The sequence below is a fragment of the Felis catus genome, chromosome B1 (assembly GCF_018350175.1).
Source record: "Felis catus isolate Fca126 chromosome B1, F.catus_Fca126_mat1.0, whole genome shotgun sequence".
In the NCBI taxonomy this organism is placed as follows: Eukaryota; Metazoa; Chordata; class Mammalia; order Carnivora; family Felidae; genus Felis; species Felis catus.
Window position 1 is genome coordinate 49,912,447 of NC_058371.1, and position 27,073 is coordinate 49,939,519.

Here is a 27,073-nt window from a genome sequence, read left to right on the forward strand (position 1 = left end):
CCAACCCAATTTTTAATTAAAAAAAATTTTTAAGTTTATTTACTTATTTTTAGAGAGGATGGGGGACAGAGAGAGGAGAGAGAGAATCCCAAGCAGGCTCCTTGCTGGTAGGAGCTCGAACTCACAAACCATGAGATCATGACCTGAGCTGGCATCAAGAGTTGGATGTTTAATTATTTTTTATGATTTATTTTATATTTGAGAGAGAGACAGAACACGAGTAGGGGAGGGGCAGAGAGATGGAGACAGAAGCTGAAGCAGTCTCCAGGCTCCAAGCTGTCAGCACAGAGTCTGATGTGGGGCTTGAACCCATGAGCAGTGAGATCATGACCTGAGCCAAAGTTTGGATGCCCAACTGACTAAGCAACCCAGGCACCCCAACAACCCAATTTTTTAAAGTTCAAAAGATTTCATGTTTATTTATTTTTGAAGGAGAGAGAGACAGAGCGTGAGCAGGGAAGGGACAGAGGGAGAGGGAGACACAGAATCTGAAGCAGGCTCCAGGTTCTGAGCTGCCTGCACAGAGCCCGATGTGGGGCTTGAACTCACAGCTGTGAGATCATGACCTGAGCCGAAGTCAGATGCTTCACTGACTGAGCCACCCAGGCACCCTTAAAGTTCAAAAGATTTAAAGAGACATTTCCCCAAAGAAGATGTATACTTGGCTAATAGACACATGCAAAGATGCCCAATCTCAGTTACTAGGCTAATTCCAGTTAACCTACAAGTTAAACCATACCCCAGCAAAATGGCTATGCTAAAAAAGACAGATAATAGCAAGTGTTGATGAAGCTGTGGAGAAACTGGAAACCTCATATATTGCTGGTGAGAACATAAAATGGTATATACACTTTGGAAAACAGTTGGGCACTTTCTTAAAAAGCTAAACATAAATTTAACATACAACCCAGGAATTCTACTACGAGGTGTTTGCACATGAGAAATTAAAACATATGTCCACACAGAGACTTACACGTGAATGTTCATAGCAGCATTATTCATAACAGTCCCCCAGATGGAAACAATCCACATCCTTGTTAACTGGTGAATGGGTCAACAAAATGTGGCATATCCATACAATGAGATTCTAGCCATCAATAAAAAGGAAGGAATTACTACTATATACAGTGGAAATAAACCTCAAAGACATTATGTTAAATGAAAGAAGCGAAATGCAAGAGGTTACATTTTTTTTTAATTTTTTTTAACGTTTTTATTTATTTTTGGGACAGAGAGAGACAGAGCATGAACGGGGGAGGGGCAGAGAGAGAGGGAGACACAGAATCAGAAACAGGCTCCAGGCTCCGAGCCATCAGCCCAGAGCCCAATGCGGGACTCGAACTCACGGACCACGAGATCGTGACGTGGCTGAAGTCGGACGCTTAACTGACTGCGCCACCCAGGCGCCCCAAGAGGTTACATTTTGTATGATTCCATTTATATGGAATGGGCAGAAATGTCAAATCTATACAGACACATAGATTAGTGGAAATGGGCACGAGAGATTTTTTTTGGCAATGATGAAAATGCTCTAAAATTGTACTGTGGTGATGGTTGCACAACTTCATATAACTTTCCTATAAATCTAAACAGGTGACTTTTTGAGGTAAATGACACCTCAAAAAAGCTAAGGAAAAAAAACCCAGATTGACTTTAACTGTGGAGTCAATACCTACAAAGTCATCACTAAAAACTTGAGTCATCATTCATTAAAAATAAATTGCTGGAAATTCTGGGGATGTAATGGACAGCATGGTGACTATAGTTAACAGTATTGTACATTTGAAAATTGCTAATAGAGTAAATCTTAAAAGTTCTCATCAGAAGAAAAAAATTATAAATACATGAGGTGATGAATGTTGACTAAATTCATTGTGGTCATCATTTTGCTATATATACATTCTTTTGTTCCTGATCATCAATTCTAGAGTGTATATTGAGGGGGACCCCCCCCCCCGCAACACACACACATACCACCAACCAGTCCCTGATGACACCAGCCTGACACTGTCTACCCAGAGATAGCGGGTAGAGGTTCACCTGGACAGTCTAACATTTAGAAGTTGAAAGTGTAAGAGGAAACCAGCAAGAGGGATCAAGAAGTGGCCAGAAAGGTAGGCAACGTGTTGTCCTGGAAAGCGAGGGAAGGAAGTTTTTCCAGGGGGGTTGCATAATCAACTCTCCTGTTGGAAAGTGCTGCTAAGTCTAATAAGATGAGGACTGAGAAATGGCCATTGATTTAGCAACTGCAAGTCAGTTTCAAACACATGCTTGTGGTAGAGGAATGAGGCAGAAAACCCATTTCTGGTGGGACTAAGAATGGAGATAAGAAGTCTAGGCGTATCGATGAGAGTAGATGACCAAGGGGGAGCATCAGAGATGGTTACTGGAGATGAGGTAACTGAGGGTTATTAATAGGTTAGAGGTAACAAGTAGATAACAAAGAGATGCAGTTAAAATGTCCTTTTTCTAGGGCCGCCTGGGTGGCTTAGTCGGTTGAGCGTCCAACCTCAGCTCAGGTCATGATCTCACAGTCTGTGAGTTTGAGCCCCACATCAGGCTCTGTGCTGACAGCTCAGAGCCTGGAGCCTGCTTTGGATTCTGTGTCTCCCTCTCTCTCTGCCCCTCCCCTGCTCATGCTCTGTCTCTCTCTCTGCCAAAAATAAATAAACATTAAAAAAAAAAAAGTCCGTTTTCTACTTGAGCGTGAGCTTCTTTTATTCATTCATTAGCTCATCAACATGGATTCACTGGATTCATTTATAGATGAACATCTTTACTTTGGAATAGGTGAGATAAAGACAGGAAATTCTGTGAGGCAGAAGGAAATACAGTGGTTGAGCCTGGGGCTGGAAGGCCTGTGCTGGGAAAATGCTTTGAATGAGGACAGGTCAAAGGTTTTAGGCACCCAAACCAACTTCATCTATTTCACGGTTTAAAAAATTTTTTTAATGTTTATTTTTATTTTAGAGATAGACAGAGTGCGAGTGGGGGGAGGAGCAGAGAAATAGGGAGATACAGAATCCAAAGCGGGCTCCAGGCTTGGAGCTGTTAGCACAGAGCCCGACGCGGAGCTTGAACCCACGAACTGCGAGATCATGACCTGAGACAAAGTCGGATGCTTAACCAACTGAGCCCACCAGGCGCCCCTCATGGTTTTAGACTAGATGACCCCTTGCCAGTTTAAAACAACTGAACAAGCAAACTCGGCCAGGAACCTGCCTTCTCTGGAATTCCCTTAGTTCTGTCTCCAAAGGTTGTCTTCTTCCTCTTTCATCTCTGGCTTCCCTCACTTTCCCTGGTCATGCCTAAAATAAAATAAATTATTGATACAGAAACAACGTAAATATGTCTGTGGAGGGGGAAGTTAACTTTCTTTTACAGAATGTCAGGGTCGGGGGGCACCTGGGTGGCTCAGTCGGTTAAGCATCCCACTCTTGATTTCAGCTCAGGTCATGATCTCACGGTTCGTGAATTCAAGCCCCGAGTCAGGCTCTGCACTGATAGGGTAGAGCCTGCTTGGAATTCTCTCTCTTCCCTTCTCTCTGGGCCTCCCTCACTCTTGAGTGTGCTCTCTGTCTCTCTCAAAAATAAATAAATAAAACTTAAAAAAAAAATGAAAGTATGTCAGGGTTGGAAAAGGCCCTAGACATCATCTAATTTAGGGACAGGCAGACTTTTTCTGTAAAGGGCCAGATGGTGAATATTTTAGGCTCTCAAATTTCAACAATCTGCATCACAATTACTCAACTCTGCTGTTGTAGCACAAAAGCAGCCAGAGACGACACATAAACAGGTGGGGTTGTTTTCCAATAAAACTTTATTTATAAAACCAGGCAGTGGGCTAGATTTGTTCCAAGGGCCATAGTTTGCTAACCCCCGATCCACCCGAAGAGGTGATAAAACTGAGACCCAATTAGCATGAAGGAAAGCCAGGACAAGAATCTACTTTCCCTGAGCCTCAGAGAAGAGCTCATCTTACTACAACAAAGATTCTCAAATTTTCCTTTGCATAAAAATCACCTGGGGGATAGAAGGGATAAAATTATGAAAAAACAGATTCTCAGGCCCACTCTTCATAGATTTAGATTCATTTGGTCTGAAGTAGGACCCAGAAAAAAGCACACATGATAAATATCCCTCCCCACATCATAGATTCTTGAATCCCCTAGGCAACGAGTAAATCCTCCGTATCACAGATGGACAAGTAAGCGGGGGATGAGGAATGGTTTTGAATACTTCTCCTGATTTTTTTCCCTTCCCCTTTGCTCCAGAATCCCTTGGTCTGCAGCAGCTTGCCTGTGCCATGGGGCGGGCCTGCAGGAAGTACGCCGACACCTGCCAGCTGGCCTAGTGGGCGAAGTTTAACTCTAGGGAGGTGACAGGGCAGTTTTGAGCCAGCTTTCCTAATGAGCATCACTTGTTGACAGACTAGGGGGGAGGCGCTTGTTATGCACTCTTGGCCTGAAGCCTTCTCTGGGATTGCAGATGAATGGATGCCATAAGGCTTCCTTGTTCACCTCAGTAGAAAAAAGTGGAAAAATCATCAAAGCAACAATTTGGTTCACACTTCTCATTGAAAAGGGTCAGATTGGCTGGAGGAAGCTTGTGGAGGTAGTTTGGCATGGAATTTTCACACTTGATCTATTTCTTTCTTCCTCAATCCATTACCCCTGCCCAGTGCACCTTGATCCCTTGAATGGGGATATTGTCTGCTCCAAGTCATCCAAAACAAAGCCTCTGTTCTTTTGAGTAATTCCTGCCCCCCAATCCCCCAGATGCTTAGGAAATATAACCCCTAAGAAAACAACATGTGGTTAAGAATATTATGTCAGGAGTCCCTATTCCTGTAAAGGGACTGGCCTAATCCAGAAATTTCATTTCTGACATTATCGCAATTTCAAACCCCCTACAGTACCTTTTCCTCATAGTTCTTCATCTCTTTGTAAGAACTCTAGAGCTAGGCGTATATATTGGAATTAAAAGTTAAGTTATAAGGGGTGCCTGGGTGGCTCAATGGTTAAGCGTTTGACTCTTGAGTTGGGCTCAAGCCATGCTTTTGCGGCTCATGGGTTCAAGCCCTGTGTCATGTTCTGCATTGACAGCAGGGAGGCTGCTTGGGATTCTCTGTCTCCTCTCTTTCTGCCCTTCCCCCACTCGTTCTCTCTCTCTCTTTCTTTCTATCTCTCTCAAAAATAAACTTTAAAATAAATAAATAAATAAATAAATAAACGTTAAGTTATGAGATAAGATGGAATTTATGGGGCTCAATTTCAAATTGCTTTCCAGGGCCATCCCCATCCGACTCTCCAAGGAAAGGGAAGAGGCCTAAGGCAATGGTCAGATTTAGATTCTATATGGTTGATGCTTTCAACATAGATAGCCACTTTCTTTAACCATAAGACCACACTATACAGAAGTGCAAAAAGAGAGGTTCCTCCCTCTCCCCAAAAAAGGGAGTTTCCCTCCATTCCTGCCTTCGTTTCTGTAGCGCACAGGGCTGGAAGGCAGAGGAAGCCTTAGCTGGTCTTTCTGGCAGCCTTTGCTCCTGCTGTCCCTCCATGTCACCTAAGACTCCTACTGACCCAGCCCTGGACGACTTCTGAGCTGACGTCGCGGTGACTCACAAATGTGTGTTTTCATCTGTGTGAATCCCTTGAGAAACAGGGGCTCTGAGAGGAAAAAGACCGGCTGAGATAACGCTGCTCAGGAGAGAGGTCTCCTTTCTGAGGTTTCCCTAGAATAGCTCGTATCTGTAAATTCTAAGCCACAGTGCGCTCTTGTCATGGGGGGGGGGGTGTCTGGATGACAGAGAAGAAGGGATGGGGAGATCAAACACGCCCTGAGGAAGGCCCAGCTTCAAAGTCAGGTCCAGCACTGATCTAGGTGTGAGAGAGGAGGTGGAAACCAGGGCCGGCCCTTTTCCTTGGGGGTCTTTCCACCCACCTCTCCATCTTCCTGCCTCTGCATCTTCCTCTGAAGAAGATGCTTCTCTGCTTCTCTGTATCCCCGTTTAGACCAGGAGTTTTCAACCTGTGGTTCGTGGGGCCCTGGAATATACAAACATATGTGCATTTTATGGGAAAAGGTCTCTCATTTCTTATATTCTCAAAGTGGACTATCACTAAAAACAGTTAAGAACCATTATTCTAGATTTTTCCTCCTTTGCCTCCTTTCTGAGCCTCCCTCTGCCTCGCTAGGATTCTGACAGTTACACTGTTTTCACCCTCTTCCCTCAGCCCACGCTTCCCTGTCTCTTCTCTCATGTCTTCTCTCTTTCTGCTTCTACCTTTGGCTTCCTGCCCCGTACCCTCTCTTTTTCCTTCTGAAATCTGCCCATAATACAAACATAAACACTAATAATTGTCACATGTTGAGAAGCTCAGTAGCTAAATGTTTCAGCTCCCTAATTATGTTCTTAATTTTATTTTTTTTAATTTTTAAAAAATTTTTTAAAAATTAAAAAATTTTTTTAAATGTTTATTTATTTTTGAGGGAGAGACAGAGACAGAGTGATAGCCAGGGAGGGGTAGAGAGAGAGGGAGACAGAATCCAAAGCAGGCTCCAGGCTCCGAGCTGTCAGCACAGAGCCTGATGTGGGGCTCGAACCCATAAACCATGAGATCATGACCTGAGCCGAAGTCGGACTCTTAACCTACTGAGCCACCCAGGCGCCCCTATGTTCCTAATTTTAACAGCCACTGAGTTGGACATTTTAGATTTTTCTAAAAAAAAAAAAAAAATATATATATATATATATATATATATATATATATATATATATACATATATATATGTATATATGTGTGTGTGTGTGTGTGTGTGTGTGTGTGTGTGTGTGTATGTGAGGGATAGTTGTTGGCTACTTCTTAGCTTATCTGTGAGAGTCGATTTTGCCCCCATGAGCCCACAGCTGTGCATGAGAACAGTTTCCTGACCTTGGTCTTTAGACACCCGGAGCACGCTTGCTCCCCCTACAGTCACAGTTTTAGGTTGCTTACTACATGGCGGAGGAGGATAAGCCAAAAGACAATAAACCTAACAGAATTTGAGTCCATGAGCAGGGACTGTTTTCCGCAGCTTGCTGGGCTTTCAAGAAAGATGGCTACAGGGGCGCCTGGGTGGCGCAGTCGGTTAAGCGTCCGACTTCAGCCAGGTCACGATCTCACAGTCCGTGAGTTCGAGCCCCGCGTCAGGCTCTGGGCTGATGGCTCAGAGCCTGGAGCCTGTTTCCGATTCTGTGTCTCCCTCTCTCTGGCCCTCCCCCGTTCAAGCTCTGTCTCTCTCTGTCCCAAAAATAAATAAACGTTGAAAAAAAAAAAAAAAAAAAAAAAAAAAAAAAAAAAAAAAGATGGCTGCAGACATACAGAGGGAAGAGGCAGAGGAAACAAGGAAGGGTCTGGCATCTGAGCAATAGGAGACCCTCCTTGATTTACCTCAACAATTAGAGCAGATCTTTGACATTCAAGTGTACAATCTGTACAAAGTGCAATTTCGCTTTCCAGTGTTTTGATGTTTCGATATATTAATATTCCAGTATCTTTGTTTGCATGATGCTGCCATCATGATATTTTTTTAATGTTTATTTTATTAACTTTTGAAAGAGAGAGAGAGCAGAGGAGACACAGAGAGAGTGAGACAGAAAATCTAAAGCAGACTCCGTGCTGTCAGCAACGTGGGGCTAGAACTCACCAACCGTGAGATCATGACCTGAGCTGAAATCAAGGGTTGGACACTTAACCTACTGAGCCACCCAGGTGCCACCCCACCATCATGGTATTTTTAAAATCAGAAACATTTACATCCTGAGATGTAGTCATAAAATTAGACACTCCATTAATTTTCAAATGGAGTAAATGTGTACTCATCTGGGAAGACTTTATGCCCCTATAATGTTCAAGAAAAGAAAGAAAAATAATTGGTAAAGAATCTCTTACAGGGCGCCTGGGTGGCTCAGTGGGTTAAGCATCTGATTCTTAATCTCAGCACAGGTCTTGATCTCAGGGTGGTGAGTTCAAGCCCAGAATTGAGGTCCATGCTGCTGGGCATGAAGCCTACTTAATAAAAAAAAAGGGGTCTTTATTTTCAAAGACTTTTGAACAAGCAGAGAATGAACATGACATCATTGAAATGGATACAGATAACTCTGTGTTAGAATCGCCAGCTACATGTGACAAAAACAAAAAAAGGTTAAAACAATGCAGACAAAAACTAGAACAATGAAATAAGTGCTATCTCTGGGGTGCGGAGGTGGGGAAGAAGCTGTCCTAAAAAGATTTTTTCAAAGTTACAAAGCATAACAAAAAATATATATATCATTTGAAGATGGACTCAGAGGAGAGTATTTGGAAATACCTTATAACTAGTATTTTCTCACTCTCCCCCTAACTAGGGTAGAGTTAAAAAATGCTTTCTTGGGGCGCCTGGGTGGCTCAGTCGGTTAAGAGACGACTTCAGCTCAGGTCATGATCTCGCGGTCTGTGAGTTCGAGCCCCGCGTCAGGCTCTGTGCTGACAGCTCAGAGCCTGGAGCCTGCTTCAGATTCTGTGTCTCCCTCTCTCTCTGACCCTCCCCGTTCATGCTCTGTCTCTCTCTGTCTCAAAAATAAATAAATGTTTAAAAAAAATGCTTTCTCAGCAAAGGGGAAAATTTGTACACATATACTCAAAAGTGAACAGTGATACTATTGGAGTATTTTGTTCTTTAGTTTTTCACTTTTTTTAAGAGCTGAAATTGAATTTTGTGTTAAAATTTTTCATGATCATTTTCATTTTTATTTTCTTTTATTATTATTTTAAAATGTTTATTTTGAAAGAGAGAGAACTCATGTGCATTCAGGAAGGGGCAAAGAGAGAGAGAGAGAGAATTCTAAGCAGGCTTCAACTGTTAGCACAGAGCCCAACTCGGGCCAGAACCCATGAACCAGAAGACCATGACCTGAGCCTAAATCAAGAGTCAGACCCCCAACCGACTGAGCCACCCAGGAGCCCCTCATTTTTATCATTTCAGTATCATTAAATACCATTTATAAATATACATCTTCTATTTGAGGGTTTTATGTGTTTATAATTTTTTAACTTGAAGTGCACTAAAGTTTTGTTCCGGTATTTAATTTCATAAATTATAAACTAAAAAAAAAACCCAAATATGTAATATCTGCTAAGCACTGTTGTAAATTCTTTGTATTGACTCACTTCATCTTCATAATTCCATTATCATGTCCATCTCACAGATGGGGAAAGTAGAGGAAGATGAAGTAAATTTCCCAAGGTTGCACACTAGTTCTGTTGGGGCTAGAATCTGAACTGTGCCATCTGGCTCCAAAGTCTACGCTCTTAAACACTGTGTCATACCACCTCTCCAAAAACTGATGCATTAGGATTTCAGTATTACATGAAATAAATAGCCCTATTTTGCTTTGGCACCGGGGTTGTAATCAGCAATTCAAGAAAATATAATCCAAAAGCTTCACAAATTCCCAATTCGCAAATTCATTTGGGGTATTAGTTTAGAGATCATCAGCTCAACATTTAAGAGGTTTGCTTCGATGTTTACAGGCAAGTAAACAGAGGGCATACAGAGGAACAGCAATCTATGTCCTCCTCACAAGTGCGCTTTGAGGAAGGGATTATCACCCCTGTCAAAAATGAGCCCCAGGGGCAGCTCACAAGAGTCAGCGATGTTAAACCTGGCTGACGTCTACGCGGACCTGATCATCTCCCGCACAACCAACAGCTGTGTCTTGCACTATCACTGTGCTCAGCGGCTGTGGGCAGAGAAGGTGGAAGCTGTGCCCAGGGCATGGTCTCAAGTGAAGCATTTCCTAATGCTGAAGCATTACCTTTAGCAAGGTAGCAAAATGTTACCTTGACATTCAGCAATTGGGAGGTAGCCCAAGCCATCTGCCTCTCATTTAATTTTTTTTTAATGTTTATTTATTTTTGAGGGAGAGAGAGAGGGAGGAAGGGCGGGGTGGAGAGAGGGAGACACAGACTCTGAAGCAGGCTCCAGGCACAGGGCTTGAACCCATGAACTGTGAGATCATGACCTGAGGTGAAGTCAGACATTTAGCCCACTGAGCTACCCAGGTGCCCCATCTGCCTCTTTTATCTAAGGACAGCTTTTATGGCATAGATACAGGTTTTTTTCCAGTATTATCACGTTTCCCCTTCAATTCTCCGCCCCTAAACACTCTCGCCTTTCGTCCACCCTAAGTCACATGCATCCCTCCTTTTCTCTTAACCTCCATGTCTCCCCTGTCTCTCCCCTACACCCTCTCTCCCACATACTCTTCCCTCTCCTAAGTTTTCATACAGGCTCAGATTCAGCCCCTCATTCCTTTTCCCAGGTAAGAGCCCCTATGACTACTGACTGCTCCTCTTTCCCTCTCTTCTCAGAGCCTTTCATGGGAGGGACCTTTTTCTTCTGCCATCCCCACACACTTTCTCTGACAGAGGTATGACACTGCTCCTGAGAACTGGGGATTTGGGATGTTCAGTCTCAAAATCCTGCCTAACCCTGCCCTTAAGATCCAAGAAAGATTGGTTTGAATACCCCAGGGAACAGTCCAGAAGTTTGCCCCCATTTCTGTTATTTCCTGACTCTGAGCCCTGCCTCTACCATTAGTGTAGCTTACAGGTCTCATGCTCACCCCGTAAGAGCTGTCTGTGTTCTGCACTGTGTCCACTGGAAATGAGATTCAGCCTTTCCCTCCGTTTCTGCCCCAAACCTACTTACAGGAGGTATTTGTGTGAAGAACAAACTTGACTGAGTGTTCAAGAGTAGGGGGTCACAAATGCTTCAAGGCAAACAGCTTCAAAAGGGACATCAGTAATTCCTGTGTTTTTTTTTCTGTGTGTGTGTGTGTGTGTGTGTGTGTGTGTTTAAACTTTAAGTTTATTTATTTATTTTGAGAGAGAGAGAGAGAAGTATGAGCAGGGGAGGGGCAGAGAGAGAGAGGGAGAGAGAGAATCCGAAGCAGGATCCTTGAGATCATGACCTGAGCCAAATTCAAGGGTCGAATGCTTAAGTGACTGAGCCACCCAGATACCCAAATGTCTGTTTCTGAGAGAGATTGGTCGTTGCCAGGGGCTGGGGAAAAAGGAAGAAGATGGGTGAAGGTAGTCAAAAGGTACAAGCTTCCAGTGTTAAGATGAACAATGTACAACGCAGGGACCACAGTTAACAGTAGTGTATCGGGTATTTGACAGTTGCCGAGAGTAGGTCTTAAAAGTTCTCACCACAAACACACACAGAAGGTAAACATATGAGGTAAAGGGTATGTGTATGAACCTTATTGTGGTAGTCGTTTCACAACATATACATATATCAAACCATCACATAGTACACCTTAATTATATCAACAAGTCTGGAAAAGGGAAAGTATTTTTTTTTAAGTTTGTTTATTTATTTTGAGGGAGTGTGAGTGTGGGAGGGGCAGACAGAGAGAGAGAGAGAGAGAGAGAATCCCAAGCAGGCTCCGTGCCATGAGCACAGAGCCTGATGAGGGGCTCGCACTCACAAACTGTGAGAGTCATGACCTGAGAGTGGGATGGACGCTCAACCAACTGATCCACCCGGGTGCCCCAAGAAATTTCTATTTTTAAAAGTCCATCAGCCAGGGCGCCTGGGTGGCGCAGTCGGTTAAGCGTCCGACTTCAGCTCAGGTCACAATCTTGCGGTCCGTGAGTTCAAGCCCTGCATCAGGCTCTGGGCTGATGGCTCAGGGCCTGGAGCCTGCTTCAGATTCTGTGTCTCCTTCTCTCTCTGCCCCTCCCCCCTTCATGCTCTGTCTCTCTCTGTCTCAAAAATAAATAAACGTTAAAAAAAATTTTTTTTAAAGTCCATCAGCCAGGGTGCTGGTTCTTGGTCACTTTCCCTGCCTTATTGCTCTGTCTTCAGTACATCTTACAGCTCTTCCTTTGCCTCTCTTCCTCACATGCTTTTTCCCAGTTATCCTAGTACACACTTATTTTTCTCTATTTAACAGGATAATTCAGCATCCTAGCCCACCATTTTTCAATCTGTGTCATAATCCCTTGGTGGTAGAGCCAATTTAAAGGGTCACAAAGATTTTCTTTTAAATAAAAATAGAAAATACAAGTGTGTGCATAGTAACTATTGTTTTGTGAAATGCATTTTGATCATACCGTATAAATAATAAGAGCTATGGTTAAAAAAAATAGTCTATAAGACACTTTCTGGCTTTAATGGGAGATCTTAGCTCCAGGCCCCCCTTTGCTTAGCCATAACCATCAAAGAGCTCAGCAGAATAAAAGAACCTGCCTCTCTGAGCGTGACCCATTTTTCTTGAAGGCAGCTTGTAAGACAACTTTAAAACATACCCTAACAGGACTCCCATTTTCTGAAGCAGTCAACTCTGCCAGCTTCTGAACATGATTGTAATAAAGCAGAGCTCTTTGGTCGCTACGTCCTTTTGCAACTGATTTGAGGTTGCTGTTTGACTTAGGGACTTGGTGATGTAATTTGGCAGTGTCCAAATGTAAAATGGTTTCCTCGTCTGTTTGTTTTCTTACCATGTGCAAGGCTGACATCCATCTGGGGATGGGAAATGGAAGTCATGGATGGGAGTCTCAGGGAAGGAGGGAGGATATCTGTTTCTCACATTATTGGTGATATTGCTTAAGGAAAAAAAACACTGATGGCCTTTTAGGCCATATTAAGATGCTCCTACATCAAAGCAGCTGCACCAAACTGCCACAAGCCTGTGTTGGCCCTGCCGGCCAAGTAGCGTGGAGGAAATAAACTTACCAACTCATCTTTTTTTTTTCAACGTTTATTTATTTTTGGGACAGAGAGAGACAGAGCATGAACGGGCGAGGGGCAGAGAGAGAGGGAGACACAGAATCGGAAACAGGCTCCAGGCTCTGAGCCATCAGCCCAGAGCCCGACACGGGGCTCGAACTCACGGACCGCGAGATCGTGACCTGGCTGAAGTCGGATGCTTAACCGACTGCGCCACCCAGGCACCCAACAAATTGTCTTTTTTAAGGAACATGGGATGGATGTGGAAGGGACATGGGAAGGAACCATTTACTGAGCACTACTGTGTGCCTGGCACTGTAACTCATACAGCCCCGGGAGGTAGGTATTATTATCCTTAGTTTTGAAAGTTATTATTCCTAGTTTTGAAATTTTAGGAACATGTTCCTGCTGTGGACATTCTGTTTCTAATTTTAAACCCTTTTATTTATTTTTGAGAGAGAGTATGAGCAGGGGAAGGGCAGTGGGGGGGGGGGGGGCAGAGGATCTGAAATGGGCTCTGCATGGCCCAATGTGGGCCTTGAACTTGTGAACTGTGAGAACTGAAGTCAGATGCTTAACTGACTGAACCACCCAGGCAGCCCCCTACTGCGGGCATTCTGAAGGGTCCCACAATAGCTACCTGCGGAGCTGAATCAAAGGTGGGGCCAACTGTAGTTGCCCAGCATCATCCTCTAAAGAGTGCTGACACCTGCTGAAATCTAGCGAGGTGGAGAGTGTTTTATTTCCAGTACTTCTCTTGGGGGAAAGGAGTAAACAGCTGTAAAAGATAGTCGGTGGGCCCCTGGCGGTGGGGTAAAATCAACCCCTGGCTGCGAAACGGCCTCCTGGCGTATGCGGGAGGGTGAGCAACACAGGTTCTGGTTTGCTGGGTTGCTATGCTGGGTTAGAGCGTTCAGGACGGCGGAGGAAGGGCTGAGCAGTTGCCGCCAGAGGGCGCCCTTTCCCCCTCCCCCCTGCTTCCGGACACCTCCGCACTTAGCAGCCCTTCGCCCTCCTTCCCAGCACTAAACAGTGGTTAAAGACTGCGGGTTTGAAGGCCAGGTAAATCGTTAGCCTCCTGAGGCTACGGCAGTCCAGCCCTGGTTCCATCTGCCTCTCACCTGCCTGGTCTCCACGCACATCCCTTTGACCTCTGCAGTCTAGCCCTCCCCCAGGGGAGCTCCCTCCTCCCCGCCCCTACTCCTCTCCCTGTGGGTCATAAAGTAGAAATGAAACAAATTTCCCATAACTGCTTTTCTACCACTAGGCATTTTGTAAGTTATTGTGTATATAAATCGAGGTCATTTAGAAATTTTATGTGACTTTCACTTTGAGTAAATCTTTTCAGTACTTAATAACAGTGTTGCTGGAAATTGTTTTCCTAAGGAGAGAACAGCAAGCCCACCGTACCACAATTTCATTAGGTTTCATTTTTCTAACTTTACAGTGACAGCCGTGCAGTTTAAAAATCAAACATCCGTGTCATGATGTAGATGAGTCTCAATGAACAGGAAAGGTGTTATTTATAAACCCAAATCTGGCTTTTCCCAAATTCCTTTTTAAAATTAAACAATTCAGAATGCTGTAGAAAATCATTAGATCTTTGTTCCACACTGTGGAGAAAAGACATGGATGAGCAGATCGGGAGGAGAGAGGGACTCACAGAGGGGTGGGGATAGAAAAAGAAGTAGGAAGACAAAGAGGGATGTAGTGGGGGGAGGGCTGGGAGAAGGATGTGAGGAAGAGGATGAAACAGGTGATGCAGGGAAAAGAGAAGAGACACATGCTGGGCACTACGCCTCGTGCCTGCCGTGGTGGGTTAAATGGATGGAAAGGAGAGCGTGGGTGTTGGTGCTTTAAGAGAGAGTTTTCCTTGACCACGAGGTAGAGTGTGAGGGTGAAATCAGAGGAAAGGCAAGGGGGAAAATAATCACAGAGAGACTGCTTATTCCACTGTCTTTCTCGGGGCATATGCTCATCTTCCAGAGCCACAGCTGAAGAAATTGCAAAAGGAAGGTCCAGAACTACTCCTCTCACAAGGTGAGTATGCTTCCATCTGCCACGCTGTCTGCTTGCTTTGCACATTCTCCCCACGTCATATGCTAACAGCACCCATCGTGTGCCATCCTGGCACAAACACAAAAGGAGGAAGCGCAATTAGAATGTGGGGGAGAGGGATAGAGCACAGCTTGTTTTTTGTTTGGGAATTTGTGGTAATACATGGGTTATTTTCTTTTTTTTAATCTTAATGTATTTTCTTTTTAACTGATGTATAACTTCTATAAAGTATACTAATCATGACAACTTTTAATATGTGTATTAGGACCATGTAACCACCCACAAACCAGATTAAGGTAAATTGTGTTTCTGGACTCCAATAGCATCCCTTATGCTCTCTCCCAGTCTGGATCTCCCCAGAGGTAACCACTTTGCCAGTCTCTATCCCTATAAATGAGCTCTGCCTGTTTGATTTATATATGGGGGGGGGGGGGTGGGTAGCAGGAGACATTTGTGGGTTTTGGCTCCTTTTTCTCATCATTGTCTTTGAGATTCATCCATGGATGGTGTTGTGTATAGCGATAATTCATTCTTTTTCTTTGGTGTGTATCATTCCATTGTGTAAATGTATCATACTTTATCCATTTTGTTGTTGATGAACATTTTGTTGTTTCTAGCTTTGGGTTATTATGAATAAAGCTGCTGTGAACATTCTTGTACATGTGCTGGGTGTGCATAGACACTCAGTTCTTTACTATATGTACCCTAGAGTGGAATTACTGAGTCAGAGGATATACGCAGGTTTAGATTTAGTAGGTGATGGAACCCTTGGTTACTTTAATCCAAAGTGCCTTAGAGCGACAAGAATTCTCCATAGAGACTCTTATCGGTGGTTTTGTAGAAGACTCAGTAAACTGTCAGAGGATGGGGAATAGGGAGGGACATGAGGAGTACTCTGACGGGAGATTATAAAAGAAAAGAAACAGAGCAGGAAAGAAAACAGAAATGGGAGACAGGGCTCCAGCACATGGAGTTAAGATTTGGTTATGGGATGTTGAGGTCAAGGCAAATGAAGACGGTAGAGAGGACACTGTGGCTGGTTATGGATGGTTCTTCAATAGTGGATATTCTCTTGCTGATCACAAAAGAGAAAAAAATGGAGAAGACAAAGCTGTATAAGAGGACAAAACCAATTGGAACCAAGCCAGTTGCCTGTAAAAATGAGTAAATTCATTTCCCTGAAGACAAAAACAAAAATCATTACCCTCTGAAATCCTGTTCTGTGGCCATCCTGTGGTAGTGATGGTGAATGAAGCCTTGGTTATCATAGATCAAAACTTAATGTCTCCAGCATGAATTTTCTAGCCTTATTTACCTAAAATTAAAACAGTTTAATTATTTTAGAGATTGCAGTCGAGAACAACTTTGTAAGCAATATATCCGATCTTACCAGTTAATGTTCAGCCTTCGGGATGGCTGGAGATCACATGCCTTGGAAGCCTGTTAGGGGAAGTCTGTTCATCTCGTCCGGGTTAATTGAGCAAATCATAGCAAGGCGTTGGTTTGCCTTTTCATCCTCCCAGTGCTGACAGGAAAGAAGGTCTGTGCATATAAGTAAATGCTGGTGGAAGTTCAAGATCCCTGCCCCTGTCTGCTGTTCTCAGTCCTAAATCGGTGTTTAGCCACCACCTGAGTAGGAGTAACACTACCTTCTCTTATTCCTTTCTTCATTTTACTAACACTTATTGAGCACCTCCTCTGTGTAAATAACTGTGATAGTTGCTAGGGGGAGATAAAGGAACTTGTAATCTTCTAGGGTAACCCTAGGTATATAAATGTAATTATAATATAAGGTAAATAAAAGAAGTAATATAATGGATTTATATACAAAAGGGTAATGAAATTTAGGAAAGTATTGGCTTATTGAAGAGTTTCTCAGAAGCTGTAGCATTATAGTTGTGCCTTAAAAATGAAGATGTAGGGGGGCGCCTGGGTGGCTCAGTCGGTTAAGCATCCAACTTCAGCTCAGGTCACACAGGTCATGATCTCGGGGTTTATGAGTTCGAACCCCGTATTGGGCTCTCCACTGTCAGCACAGAGCCTGCTTCAGATCTCTCTACCCCTCCCCTGCCGGTTCTCTCTCTTTCAAAATAAATAAACTTGTTTAAAAAAATGAAGTAGCAGGATTTCAGTGGGTCCAGATTGGAGGTGGGGTGGGAAAGAGCCTGAGTACTGGCAAAATATGAAAAGTTCACATTTGCTTTAGGTAACTAATCTTTCTTAACAACTGCTCTGCCCTGGCTTGAGAGCACCACTCCCATTCAGAATTGTCTCATTTAAGAGAGACCATAGCATTTATATAGCAGGGAGCATTTGAAACACAATTTAACTGTCTTTAAATGGATATTTGAGCCAGTCTCATTGCAGAAACACATAGAGAACTATTTTCGGAGGTCTCCTGGTAGAGATGCCTTTGGATGTCCAACCAGTTGAGATCCTTTAGAAGAAGATTCGTCCCTTGCCCATGCTCTTCTCACTCATGTACTGCTGCCTGGTTGACCTGGCGAGTTTCTGAATCTTGGCAACTTTCTGTGAGGCAGGATTTAGTTAGAATGAACACTCCCCTGAGACAATGCTCTTTAGTTCACTTTTGGTGGTTTGGAGTTCATTCCTTATTCTATTCAATCAACAAGTATTTGTTGAGTGCCTCCCATGTGCCAGAACAGTTTCTGTACACTAAGGTACAATAAATAAGGTAGATTGCTGTCTCGTAGAGCTTCCCTTCCAGTAGGGTGAGACAGACAGTAACTAGAGAAATAAGAAAATGATCGACAAGTGAGAAGAGCTACATAGAGAATTAAAATAAGGTGATGTGATAGTGAGTGAATGGGTGGCTTCTTCTATGAGTTGTCTGAGATGGTGACATCAAGCTGAGTTCTGAAGGAGCCTTCCATGCAGAGATGTGAGGGAAGTGCATTCCAGGCAGAGGCCCAGCTAGTATAGAGGCCCTAAGGCAGGACCCAGATTGGCATATTTGAGGCACAGAAACAAGGCGAATTTGTCTAGAGCACAGTGAGCACACAGACAGTGGGTATGAGATCTTAGAAAGACAGCCTGGGGCCAGGTCGCTGAGGACTTTGTGACTCAGGGGAAGGAATTTGGATTTTTTTCTTGCAGCGAATGTACACATAAATACAGATGAAGAGAAGTTCACTGGGGAGACTTCTAAAATACCAGATAATACCCATTTTAATGGCCTTTGCGCTATTTCTCAGATGGAAAAATGAAACTATAGGTGGATCTAGGTTTTCCTGCACAGCTTATCGGTGGGAGAGGCAGAAGCTGAAACCAGCTGAGTGTGTCCCATGGCAGGTAGCAGAAGCACAGACCCATTGTAGCCCACCCGTGACCTCGCCCCTCTCCAACATGACCTGATACCTGCATTACACTACCTATTGCTGTCAGTTGGACCAGAGGAAAGAGGAAGGAACTGGGATTCCAGAGCCCAGGCACTGAGTACTGGCTCTGACACTGGAAACCAAAGGAAAGGAAAATAGTTATTGAGTACTTTACGTAGTGCATAAGCAGGGGAGGGGCAGAGAGGTAGACATAGGATCCTAAGCAGGCTCCGCACTGACAACCGGGAGCCCGATGCAGGGCTCAAGAGTCACAACCTGAGCTGAAGAAGGGAACTCAACGGGCTGAGCCACATAGGTACCCCTGCAGGTTTTCTATCTTAGTTTCCACACCAATCATGCGAAATGGTTCTTCTTATCCCCATTTCACAGATGAAGTAGCAGGGACTCCGACGGGTAAGTATGATTTCTGCAAGTTTGTGAATCCAGCCCAGGTCTGCTTGGTTGCATTATCCTCTGTTGTCTCTCCTTGTCGTGTGTCCTGCGGCCAGTCTTTTATAACCTCTCTGGGCTGGGGTCTTCTCATTCATTAAAGGGGACATGAAAAAAATCAATGTTTATGGCCTCAACTAGCTCTAATATTTGGGATTCTAAATGCCTTTGAATGGGTTTAATTCTTTTTCTGAGCGAGAGTTCTGAACCATACTGTGACAAATGCTTTAACCAGAGCATGATTCCCACCCCTTTAAGGCCAGAGAGGATAATGACCTCGAATCTGGAGCATCCGGCACAGGGGTTTGTTCTTCTGACACCAGGAAGTGAAGGCCACTTAGAAATACAAAGGATACTGTCTTAGCTTCTTTGTCCCCCTTGTTTACAGCTCTTGATTTCTTCCTTTCTTCCTTTATGTCTGGAAAATCCTTCTCATCTTCTAAATCCTTGTGCTTTGAAGACCAAGTTGGCCAGAGGAATGTCAAAGGAGACACGGGGTTAAATCAGAAGTGATTCTGTTCACTTCTAGCAGCAGAAGCCTGCCATTGTCACCCCAGACCTCGTCCTCTTGCCTCCATTGTGAGAGCAGAGGCTCCACATTCCAGGGTCATCATTTCCTTTAGACTTTGCCACCAGCAAAGGGCAAGTGGCTCCTTCTTAATTGATGTTTGCCTGCTTGGGGCCAAAAGAGCACCACGAACCCTGATACTGTGACCTGAGCTGAAATCAAGAGTCGGTCGCTTAACCAAGCCATCCAGGTGCCCCTGGTCAAAACCTATCTTCAGTGCAAAAGTTATCTTGGGGGTTGAATAAGTGGGAGTGGTTGTCCATTTATAACATGTTTTAAAACTCTAGGAAGGCAAGTCTTTTCTCTCTTAGTATTCTTTATTTAGGTGAAATGTATCTGTCTTATTAATTTTTTAAAGTTTATTTATTTAAGAAATCTCTACACCCAACATGGAGCTCAAACTCATGACCCCAAGATCAGGAGCCACATGTTCCATGGACTGAGCTGGCCCTTATCTTACCTTTTTTTTTAAATGTTTATTTATTTTTGAGAGAGAGAGAGAGAGAGAGAGAGAGAGCGAGCATGAGTGGGATAGGGGCAGAGAGAGAGGAAGACACAGAATCTGAAGCAGGCTTCAGGCTCCAAGCTGTCAGCACAGAGCCCGACATGGGGCTCCAACTCATGAGTCGTGAGATCATTACCTGAGCCGAGGTTGGACGCTTAACTGACTGAGTCACCCAGGTTCCCCTTATCTTATTTTTTATGAAAGATCCAACATGAACAATTTTTATCATGATTGGATGTTGGATTTTGTCAAGTACTTTTTCTGCATCTATTGATATGGTCAAATGATTTTTCTTTAGTCTGTTTATATGCTGGATTACATGAACTGATTTTTGGGTGTTGAACTAGCCTTGTACACCCAGGATAAATCCCACTTGGTTGTAGTGTATAATTCTTTTCACACACTGTTGGAATCCATTTGCTAATAATTTGTTGAAGGATTTTTGCATCTATGTTCAGGAGAGATACTGGTTTGTAGTCTTCCTTCTTGCAATGGCTTTGTCTGATTCGGTATTAGGATAATGCTGTCGTCAGAATGAATTAGGAAATATTCCCTTCGCCTCTGTTTTCTGGAAGAGGTGATAGATAATCAATGTGATTTCTTCCTTAAATGTTTGTTGCCATCATCAGTAAAACCATCTGAGCCTGGTGCTTTCAGGTTTGAAAAGTTACTAATTATTGATTCCATTTCTTTCATAGATAAAGTCCTATTCAGATTATATATTTCTCCTTGTATAAATTTTGCTAGAAATGAACTTGGTAGAAAGACTTGTGTCTTTCAGGGAATTGGTCTGTTTCATCTAAGTTATCAAATTTGTGAGCATAGAATTATTTATAATATTCCTTAATTATCCTTTGAATGTCCATGGAATCAGTATTTATGGTTTTTAACTATATATCTACATAATGTATTAATGCATTTTGAATGTACATGGGATCTTTGATTTTTGGTATTAATAATTTGTATCTTCTCTCCTTTTTGCTTGGCTTGTCTGTCCAGAGGTTTATCCATTTTATTGATCTATTCAAAGAATCCACTTTTAGTTTTGTTGATTTTTAAAATTGATTTTCTGTTTTCAGCTTCATTGATTTCTACTCTATTTTTTGTTATGTATTTTCTTGTGCTTACTTTGGATTTAATTTGCTCTTCTCTTTAAGTTCCTAATGTGGAAGCTCATATGGCTGGTTTTAGGTCTTTCTTCTTTTCTAATATGTGCATTCAGTACTATAAATGTCCTGTTATGCACTCCTTGCACTGGATCCTACAAATTTTGGTAAGTTGTATTTTCATTTTCACTTAGTTCAAAACATTTTAAAAATTTCTCTTGAGACTTCTTTGACCCATATGTCACTTAGAAGTGTGTTTTTTACTCTCTAAATATTTTAGAATATATTAATGTTGGGCCACCTGGGTGGCTTAGTTGATTAAGTGTCTGACCTTATACTCAGGTCATGATCTTACGGTTTGTGAGTTCAAGCCCCACGTCAGGTTCTCTGCTGTCAGCTCAGAACCTGGAGCCTGCTTCAGATTCTGTGTCTCTCTCTCTGCCTCTTCCCTGCTCGTTCTCTGTCTCTCTCTGTCTCTCTGTCTCAAAAATAAACATTAGAATATCTTAATGTGATTGATTTCTGGTTTAATTCTGTACGCTTTGAGAGCATACTTTGTATAGTTTCTATTTTTTAAATTTGTTGATATGTGTTTATGGCCCAGAATGTGGTCTGTCTTGGTGACTATTCCATGTGACCTTGAGAGAAATGTGTTTTCTGTTGTTGTTCAGGGAAGTAATTGGTAGATGCCAATTATGTCCAGTTGATTGGTGAAGTTGAGTTCAACTATGTCCTTACTGATTTTTTTAACTTTATTTATTTATTTTTGAGAGAGAGAGAGAGAGAGAGAGAGAGAGAGAGAGAGAGAAAGAGAATGAGTGAGGGAGGGCAGAGGTGGGGGGGGAGGACAGAGGATCTGAAGCGGGCTCCATGCTGGCAGCAGAGAGCCCGATGTGGCGCTCAAATTCACGAACTGTGGTATCACGTCCTGAGCCAAAGTCGGACACCCCTGTGAGCCACACAGGCACCCCTGTCCTTACTGATTTTCTGCCTGCTGGACCTATCCATTTCTGGCAGAGGGCTGTTGAAGTGTCCAACTATAATCGTGGATTCATCTATTTCTCCTTGTAGTTCTATCCATTTTTGCCTCACATATTTTAACAATGTTGTTAGGCACATATACAATAAGGATTATTGTGTCTTCTTGAAGAATTGACTCTTTTATCATTATGTAATGCCCCTCTTTATCCCTGATAATTTTCCTTGCTCTGAAGTCTGCTTTATCTGAAAGTAATATAATTAGTAGCTACTCTAGCATTCCTTTGATTAGTGTTATCATGGTGTATCTTTTTCCATCTCTCAATTTTTTTTTAAATTTTTTAACATTTATTTATTTTTGAGACAGAGAGAGACAGAGCATGAATGGGAGAGGGGCAGAGAGAGAGGGAGACACAGAATCGGAAGCAGGCTCCAGGCTCTGAGCCATCAGCCCAGAGCCCGACGCGGGGCTCGAACTCACGGACCGTGAGATCATGACCTGAGCCGAAGTCAGACGCCTAACCGACTGAGCCACCCAGGCGCCCCTATCTCTGGAATTTTTAAAAAATACTACATGAAATCTATCACTGATGAAAGTATTACTTTGGAAAATGTAGCTACTCTAGCAAAAGACAGTGTGTAAGCTATTTTCAGTCATTCATACTTTAGTATGAATTAAAAAGGCAAAAGATTTATGTGATCTGAAGAGAAACCAGAGTATACTTTAGTATGAATTAATATAGACGATCCTGTTAAAGGTAAAGATAATTTTTTGTGGAAGGAAATGGGGAAGTGGTAAGAGATTAAGAGTCTGTAACTGAGACAGGAAGATTCAAGCTCCACAGAAAGAAAGGAGAGAGACAGATGTAAAAGGAAAATCTTGTGTTCTTTGAGATTTATGCACAAGGCTGATGTTGCCTGAATGCTTTAGAGCTTTCCTTTCTAAGTGAGCCCATTAGCAGTTGTGCACTGAGGGTAGACTTGGATATGGAGAGGGAGCTACGAATACACAAGGGCTCTAAGGAATGGCCCAGTGACACAATACCTAGTGGCTCCCTGTAGGTCTTAGAACTTTGGTTTCTCTCACTAGGCGTAGGAAATTGAGGAAAAGGCAAAATTGATTCCCAGGCTTATTCCCCAAGGTTCCTTTTTGCTTCCCTCTTTTAGCCACATCCTCTTGTATCACCTTAAACACTTTTTACTCAGACTGCATCAAGATGGCACCAGTATGTCTGGTTATGCTCAACCCTAAGAAGCAGGACATTCTTTCAAAGCCTGCTCTCTGTCAGAGTGTCTCAGGCTTGAGAGGATCTGTCCAGGCAGGACTGGCCTTTCAGCCAAGCTGAATATGTGGTGTGTCTTGATGGTGTGATTTAAGGAGTGCCAGAAAGGTTGCTACATCCAAAAAATTTTATTTTCCACTCATGCCTAAAATTCCACCCTTAATGATTCATACCTGTTAACAGCTGGTGCCTGGAAGGAAAAGACACAGAAAGAAGATACTGGCTGTTTACTTCCAATTTTGCTTCATGATGGCCCATGACTAGGGTTACAAAAGGGATTTCGGGGGCACCTGGGTGGCTCATTTGGTTGAGCGTCTGACTCTTGGATTTGGCTCAGGTCATGACCTTACAGTTCGTGGGTTCGTGCCCCGCATTAGGCTCTGTGCTGACAGTGCAGAGCCTGATGGAATTCTCTCTCTCTCTCTCTCTCTCCCTCTCTCTCTCTCTCTCTCCCTTTCTCTCAAAATAAATAAAATACACTTAAAAAAATAAAAGGACTTCTGAGTGTACAATTTGGAATGTCTTACAACTTTGCAGTAAGTGCTGACAATATTCAATACAAGGTCTCAAGGCCTTGGGGCAGGGGAGAGCAAGAGGCTCTCAGTGACTATTTCTTAGGGGTCAGATTAATAGCAATGAGTTGGGTTTGACCAATTCAGTCTAGATCATGCCACTTAATATATGGTCAATTAAATATCCTTGTTTGTCTTCAGTATGCTCTATTACTTATTTTCATGTAAAAACAGACAAAATGAAGTTGCATGCTGGCATCCCACCACCTACTTGGTCCTTGTTGGGACATATTTGTTGTTATAGTATGATTTAGTAGCTTGACTAAAGTTCTGTTAAGTATTCACACGACCATTTATTCTCATCTCTCTTTCTCATCTGCCTCCCATTCTTTTCTACTCTTCTGTTAACTTATTCATACATGCACACCCTACAGTGACCTACACATATTGTTACTTTATGAAAATGGCTGCCTGGGGACATTTATGAGTATCAGATGCAGACCCACTTTTGCCACCCTTGGCCCACCCTTGCATTTTGATAGCCCATCTAGGAAAGACTGTCATTCAGTGGGGCAAAGTGGAAACATCTTTGGTCATAGTCAGGAGGTTTGGGTTCGGGCTCCATTTTCTACATACAAAGGATTCTGTACCATAAATAGGAGTTCACCAGGTCTACAAGAGAAATAAGATCTTATCGTGAGGAGGGAAAAATGTGTGAAGTATATGCCAATGTTCAAGAGCAGCATTTTTCACAATAGCCCAGAGGTGGAAACAATCCAAGTGTCTATCAGCAGATGAATGTGTAAACAAAATGTAGTATGTCTATACAATGGAATATTATCCAGCCATGGAAAAGGAAAGAAGTTCTGACACATGCTACAACACGAATGAACCTTGAGAATATTATGATAAATAGAAGAAGCCAGACACAAAAGGACAACTATTGTATGATTCCATTTATATTAAATATCTAGAATAGACAAATTCATAGAGACAGAAAGTAGATTTGATGTCAGCAGAGGTTGGATGAGTGGGGTGTGGGTTCTTATTGTTCAATAGGTACAGAGTTCCCGTTTAGGGTGATGAGAAATTATGGAAATAGTGGTGATGGTTGCACAATATTGTGAATGTAATTAATGCCACTAAATTTTTTGATGAAAAGTGGTAAGTTTTATGTCCTATATATTTTCCCACAATAAAAAGATAGCAAAATAAAAAAACCAGGAATTTAATAATAAAACTATAGATGTGACTCAAGATCCTGGCATGGGAATAGACTCATAGAGCTAGGAAAAGAGTAAAAACTTAGAGGAAACACAAGAAGAAGGCCTAGAATCAAGAAAACAGAGCTTGTTTGGGAATGGCAACCTAGACAGAGTGAAGTTACCAGGAGCAGAGCAGCAGATAAAGCTAGAGGGATGAATAGACATCAGATCGGGAAAAGCCTGTGTGCCGAATGACAGTGAACTGGCCCCAGGAAAGGGTTCTTAAGTAGGAGGAACATATATATGATCAGGTTTGCCTGTGAGACAGATGGCTCTGGCAGGTATGGGGGATGTGTTGTACAAGAACAGTATTGAAAGCAGTGCTGAGTACGAACACTGCCAGGTGTGGCTAGGCAAGAGTTACGAAGCTGTGGCCCAGGCTCACCACTGATCTCCACCATATATACGACACCCCTGAGATACAGTGTCAGTGACAGGAGACCCACCAAGTTGTCTTGGTTTTCTTACCTGCCTTCACACAAGCTTCACCCTGTTGTAAGAGGAGCCCACATGTGTCCTTTGCTGGGCTCAGCCTGACACCAAATCTCTACACTGGGAGGAAGTCCATGTGGGATTTAGCTCAGTTGACAAGGATCATCTGTGTGAGCCCTGGAAGCTCTAACCTAAATGTGTCGCTTCCTGGTAAGGTCATCCCGGGAAAATGCCCTCATAAAGGAAATAAAAGAGGGGTGTTTCTCTCCAGTCTGAGAAAATTCTGATCGCCTCTCCTGCCCTAAAGCTACCTATCCTAATTCTCCTACCAGACTGGGTGAGCCTCTCTCAGCTCTGAAAGAATGCACTTCCTCCTTTTTGCCTGCTCTGTTTGACCTTCCTGCCCATCGGCCATCCTCACTGCCCTGGAGGCTATGTGTGGACCCTGCTTCTCACTGAGTCATCCCACTGCCCGTGGCTCCCCACTAGTACGGCTGCCAGCCGGGGGCTCTTCTCCTAACCCACAAGGGGTGCCCGTTCTCTCCACCTCTCACTGGGGTGCTCCAGATATGGCTCCCTGCTCCCCAGCTTTGAGACTCTGTTAAGCCAGTTATGGGGGCTTGGCGGTGTGCTGGAGCTTCAACTCTGTGTTCAGTGAGCTCATGTTGGCAGCTTGAAATCAGCCATGGTGGGAGTGTTTACACCACAGAAGTCTGTAAACCCCACAAATGAGAGCTTTTCTTTCTGGAGAGCCAGTCGTCCTTTTTATCAGTATACCACTGACTGGGCTTCTGGTTCTTTAAACAAAGGAACAAACAAGCAAACTGATCCAGAAATCTTAAGGACTTCATTTCTCTCAGAGATCTTCTGAGTCCTCATCACCTCAGAAGGTAGGAGGCAGGGCTCAGTGAAGATTTAGAGCTTCTCTTCCCACCCACGTGGTAAGGTTAATTGGGAGAGGCTGGCTCTGTTTGGGGAGACCAGATTCCTCCCCAGTAGGGCATCCTCCCCCAAGCTGCAAGGGCTCTCATCAGCCTCTTGCACTAAAGATAAATTCTTCAGCAGGAGGGTATTTGTGGGCGCCCTCCAGTGATGGGGATCCTGCTTCCTGTAATTCTCAACCCATGTTCTGTCTGCCCATGTTCCTGAGGTTCAAATGCAAGAGAAGCCACCCTCCTCCCAGGCATTTGGACACATCTTCAAGGCCTTGCTGCAGGAGACTGGACACATCAGATATATTATCTTTAAAGCCTCTAGGCTTTGTTAGCTCATTAACATCCCCAGTTTCAACTAAAAAGGCCTGGATGGTGTTAAAAGACAGAAAGAAGAAAGTTGTAATCAACTTGGTTTTACTGTGTTTAAGTTGTTAGGGTTTTGATATGTTTTGAGATTGCATACGTTATACTATTATTTTTGTCATTCGCCAGGTACAATTTTCGTAAGATTACACTTGGAATCCTGTGATGGGTTGAATTGTGTCCTCTTTCCACCCCTCTCCCTCACCCTCCAATTACTAAAGTCCTAATCATTAGTACCTCAGATCATGAATCTATTTGGAAATATGGTTGTGGATGTAGTTAGAAAAAAGGAAGTCATACCAGAGTAAAGTGGGCCCTTAATCCAATATGACTGGTGTCCTTATGAAAGGGGAAAATTTGGACACAGGCATGGATGTAGGGAGAACACCATGTGAATGTGAAGATGGCCGTCTACAAACCAACAGAGTGGCCCAGAACAGATTTATTTTTCCCTCACAGCCCTCAGAGAGAACCTTGATCTCAGACTTCCGGCTTCCAGAAATGTGAGACAATAC

At 43.2% G+C, this 27,073-nt stretch overlaps 1 long non-coding RNA gene across 2 annotated transcripts; it reads right to left on the reverse strand.

The window, feature by feature from the left end:
- Positions 1-14,059: 14,059 nt before the first annotated feature.
- On the reverse strand, positions 14,060-19,171 carry LOC109498872. 2 transcript variants are annotated; one of them, XR_002155841.3, is made up of 4 exons: positions 18,888-19,171; positions 16,214-16,348; positions 16,028-16,138; positions 14,060-14,892 (listed from the first exon to the last, which is right to left on the reverse strand). It is a non-coding gene; the product is annotated as an uncharacterized LOC109498872 (long non-coding RNA). The 2 variants fall into 2 exon arrangements; XR_006596548.1 differs by lacking the exon at positions 14,060-14,892 and adding an exon at positions 15,067-15,898.
- Between the last annotated feature and the right edge of the window lie 7,902 nt (positions 19,172-27,073).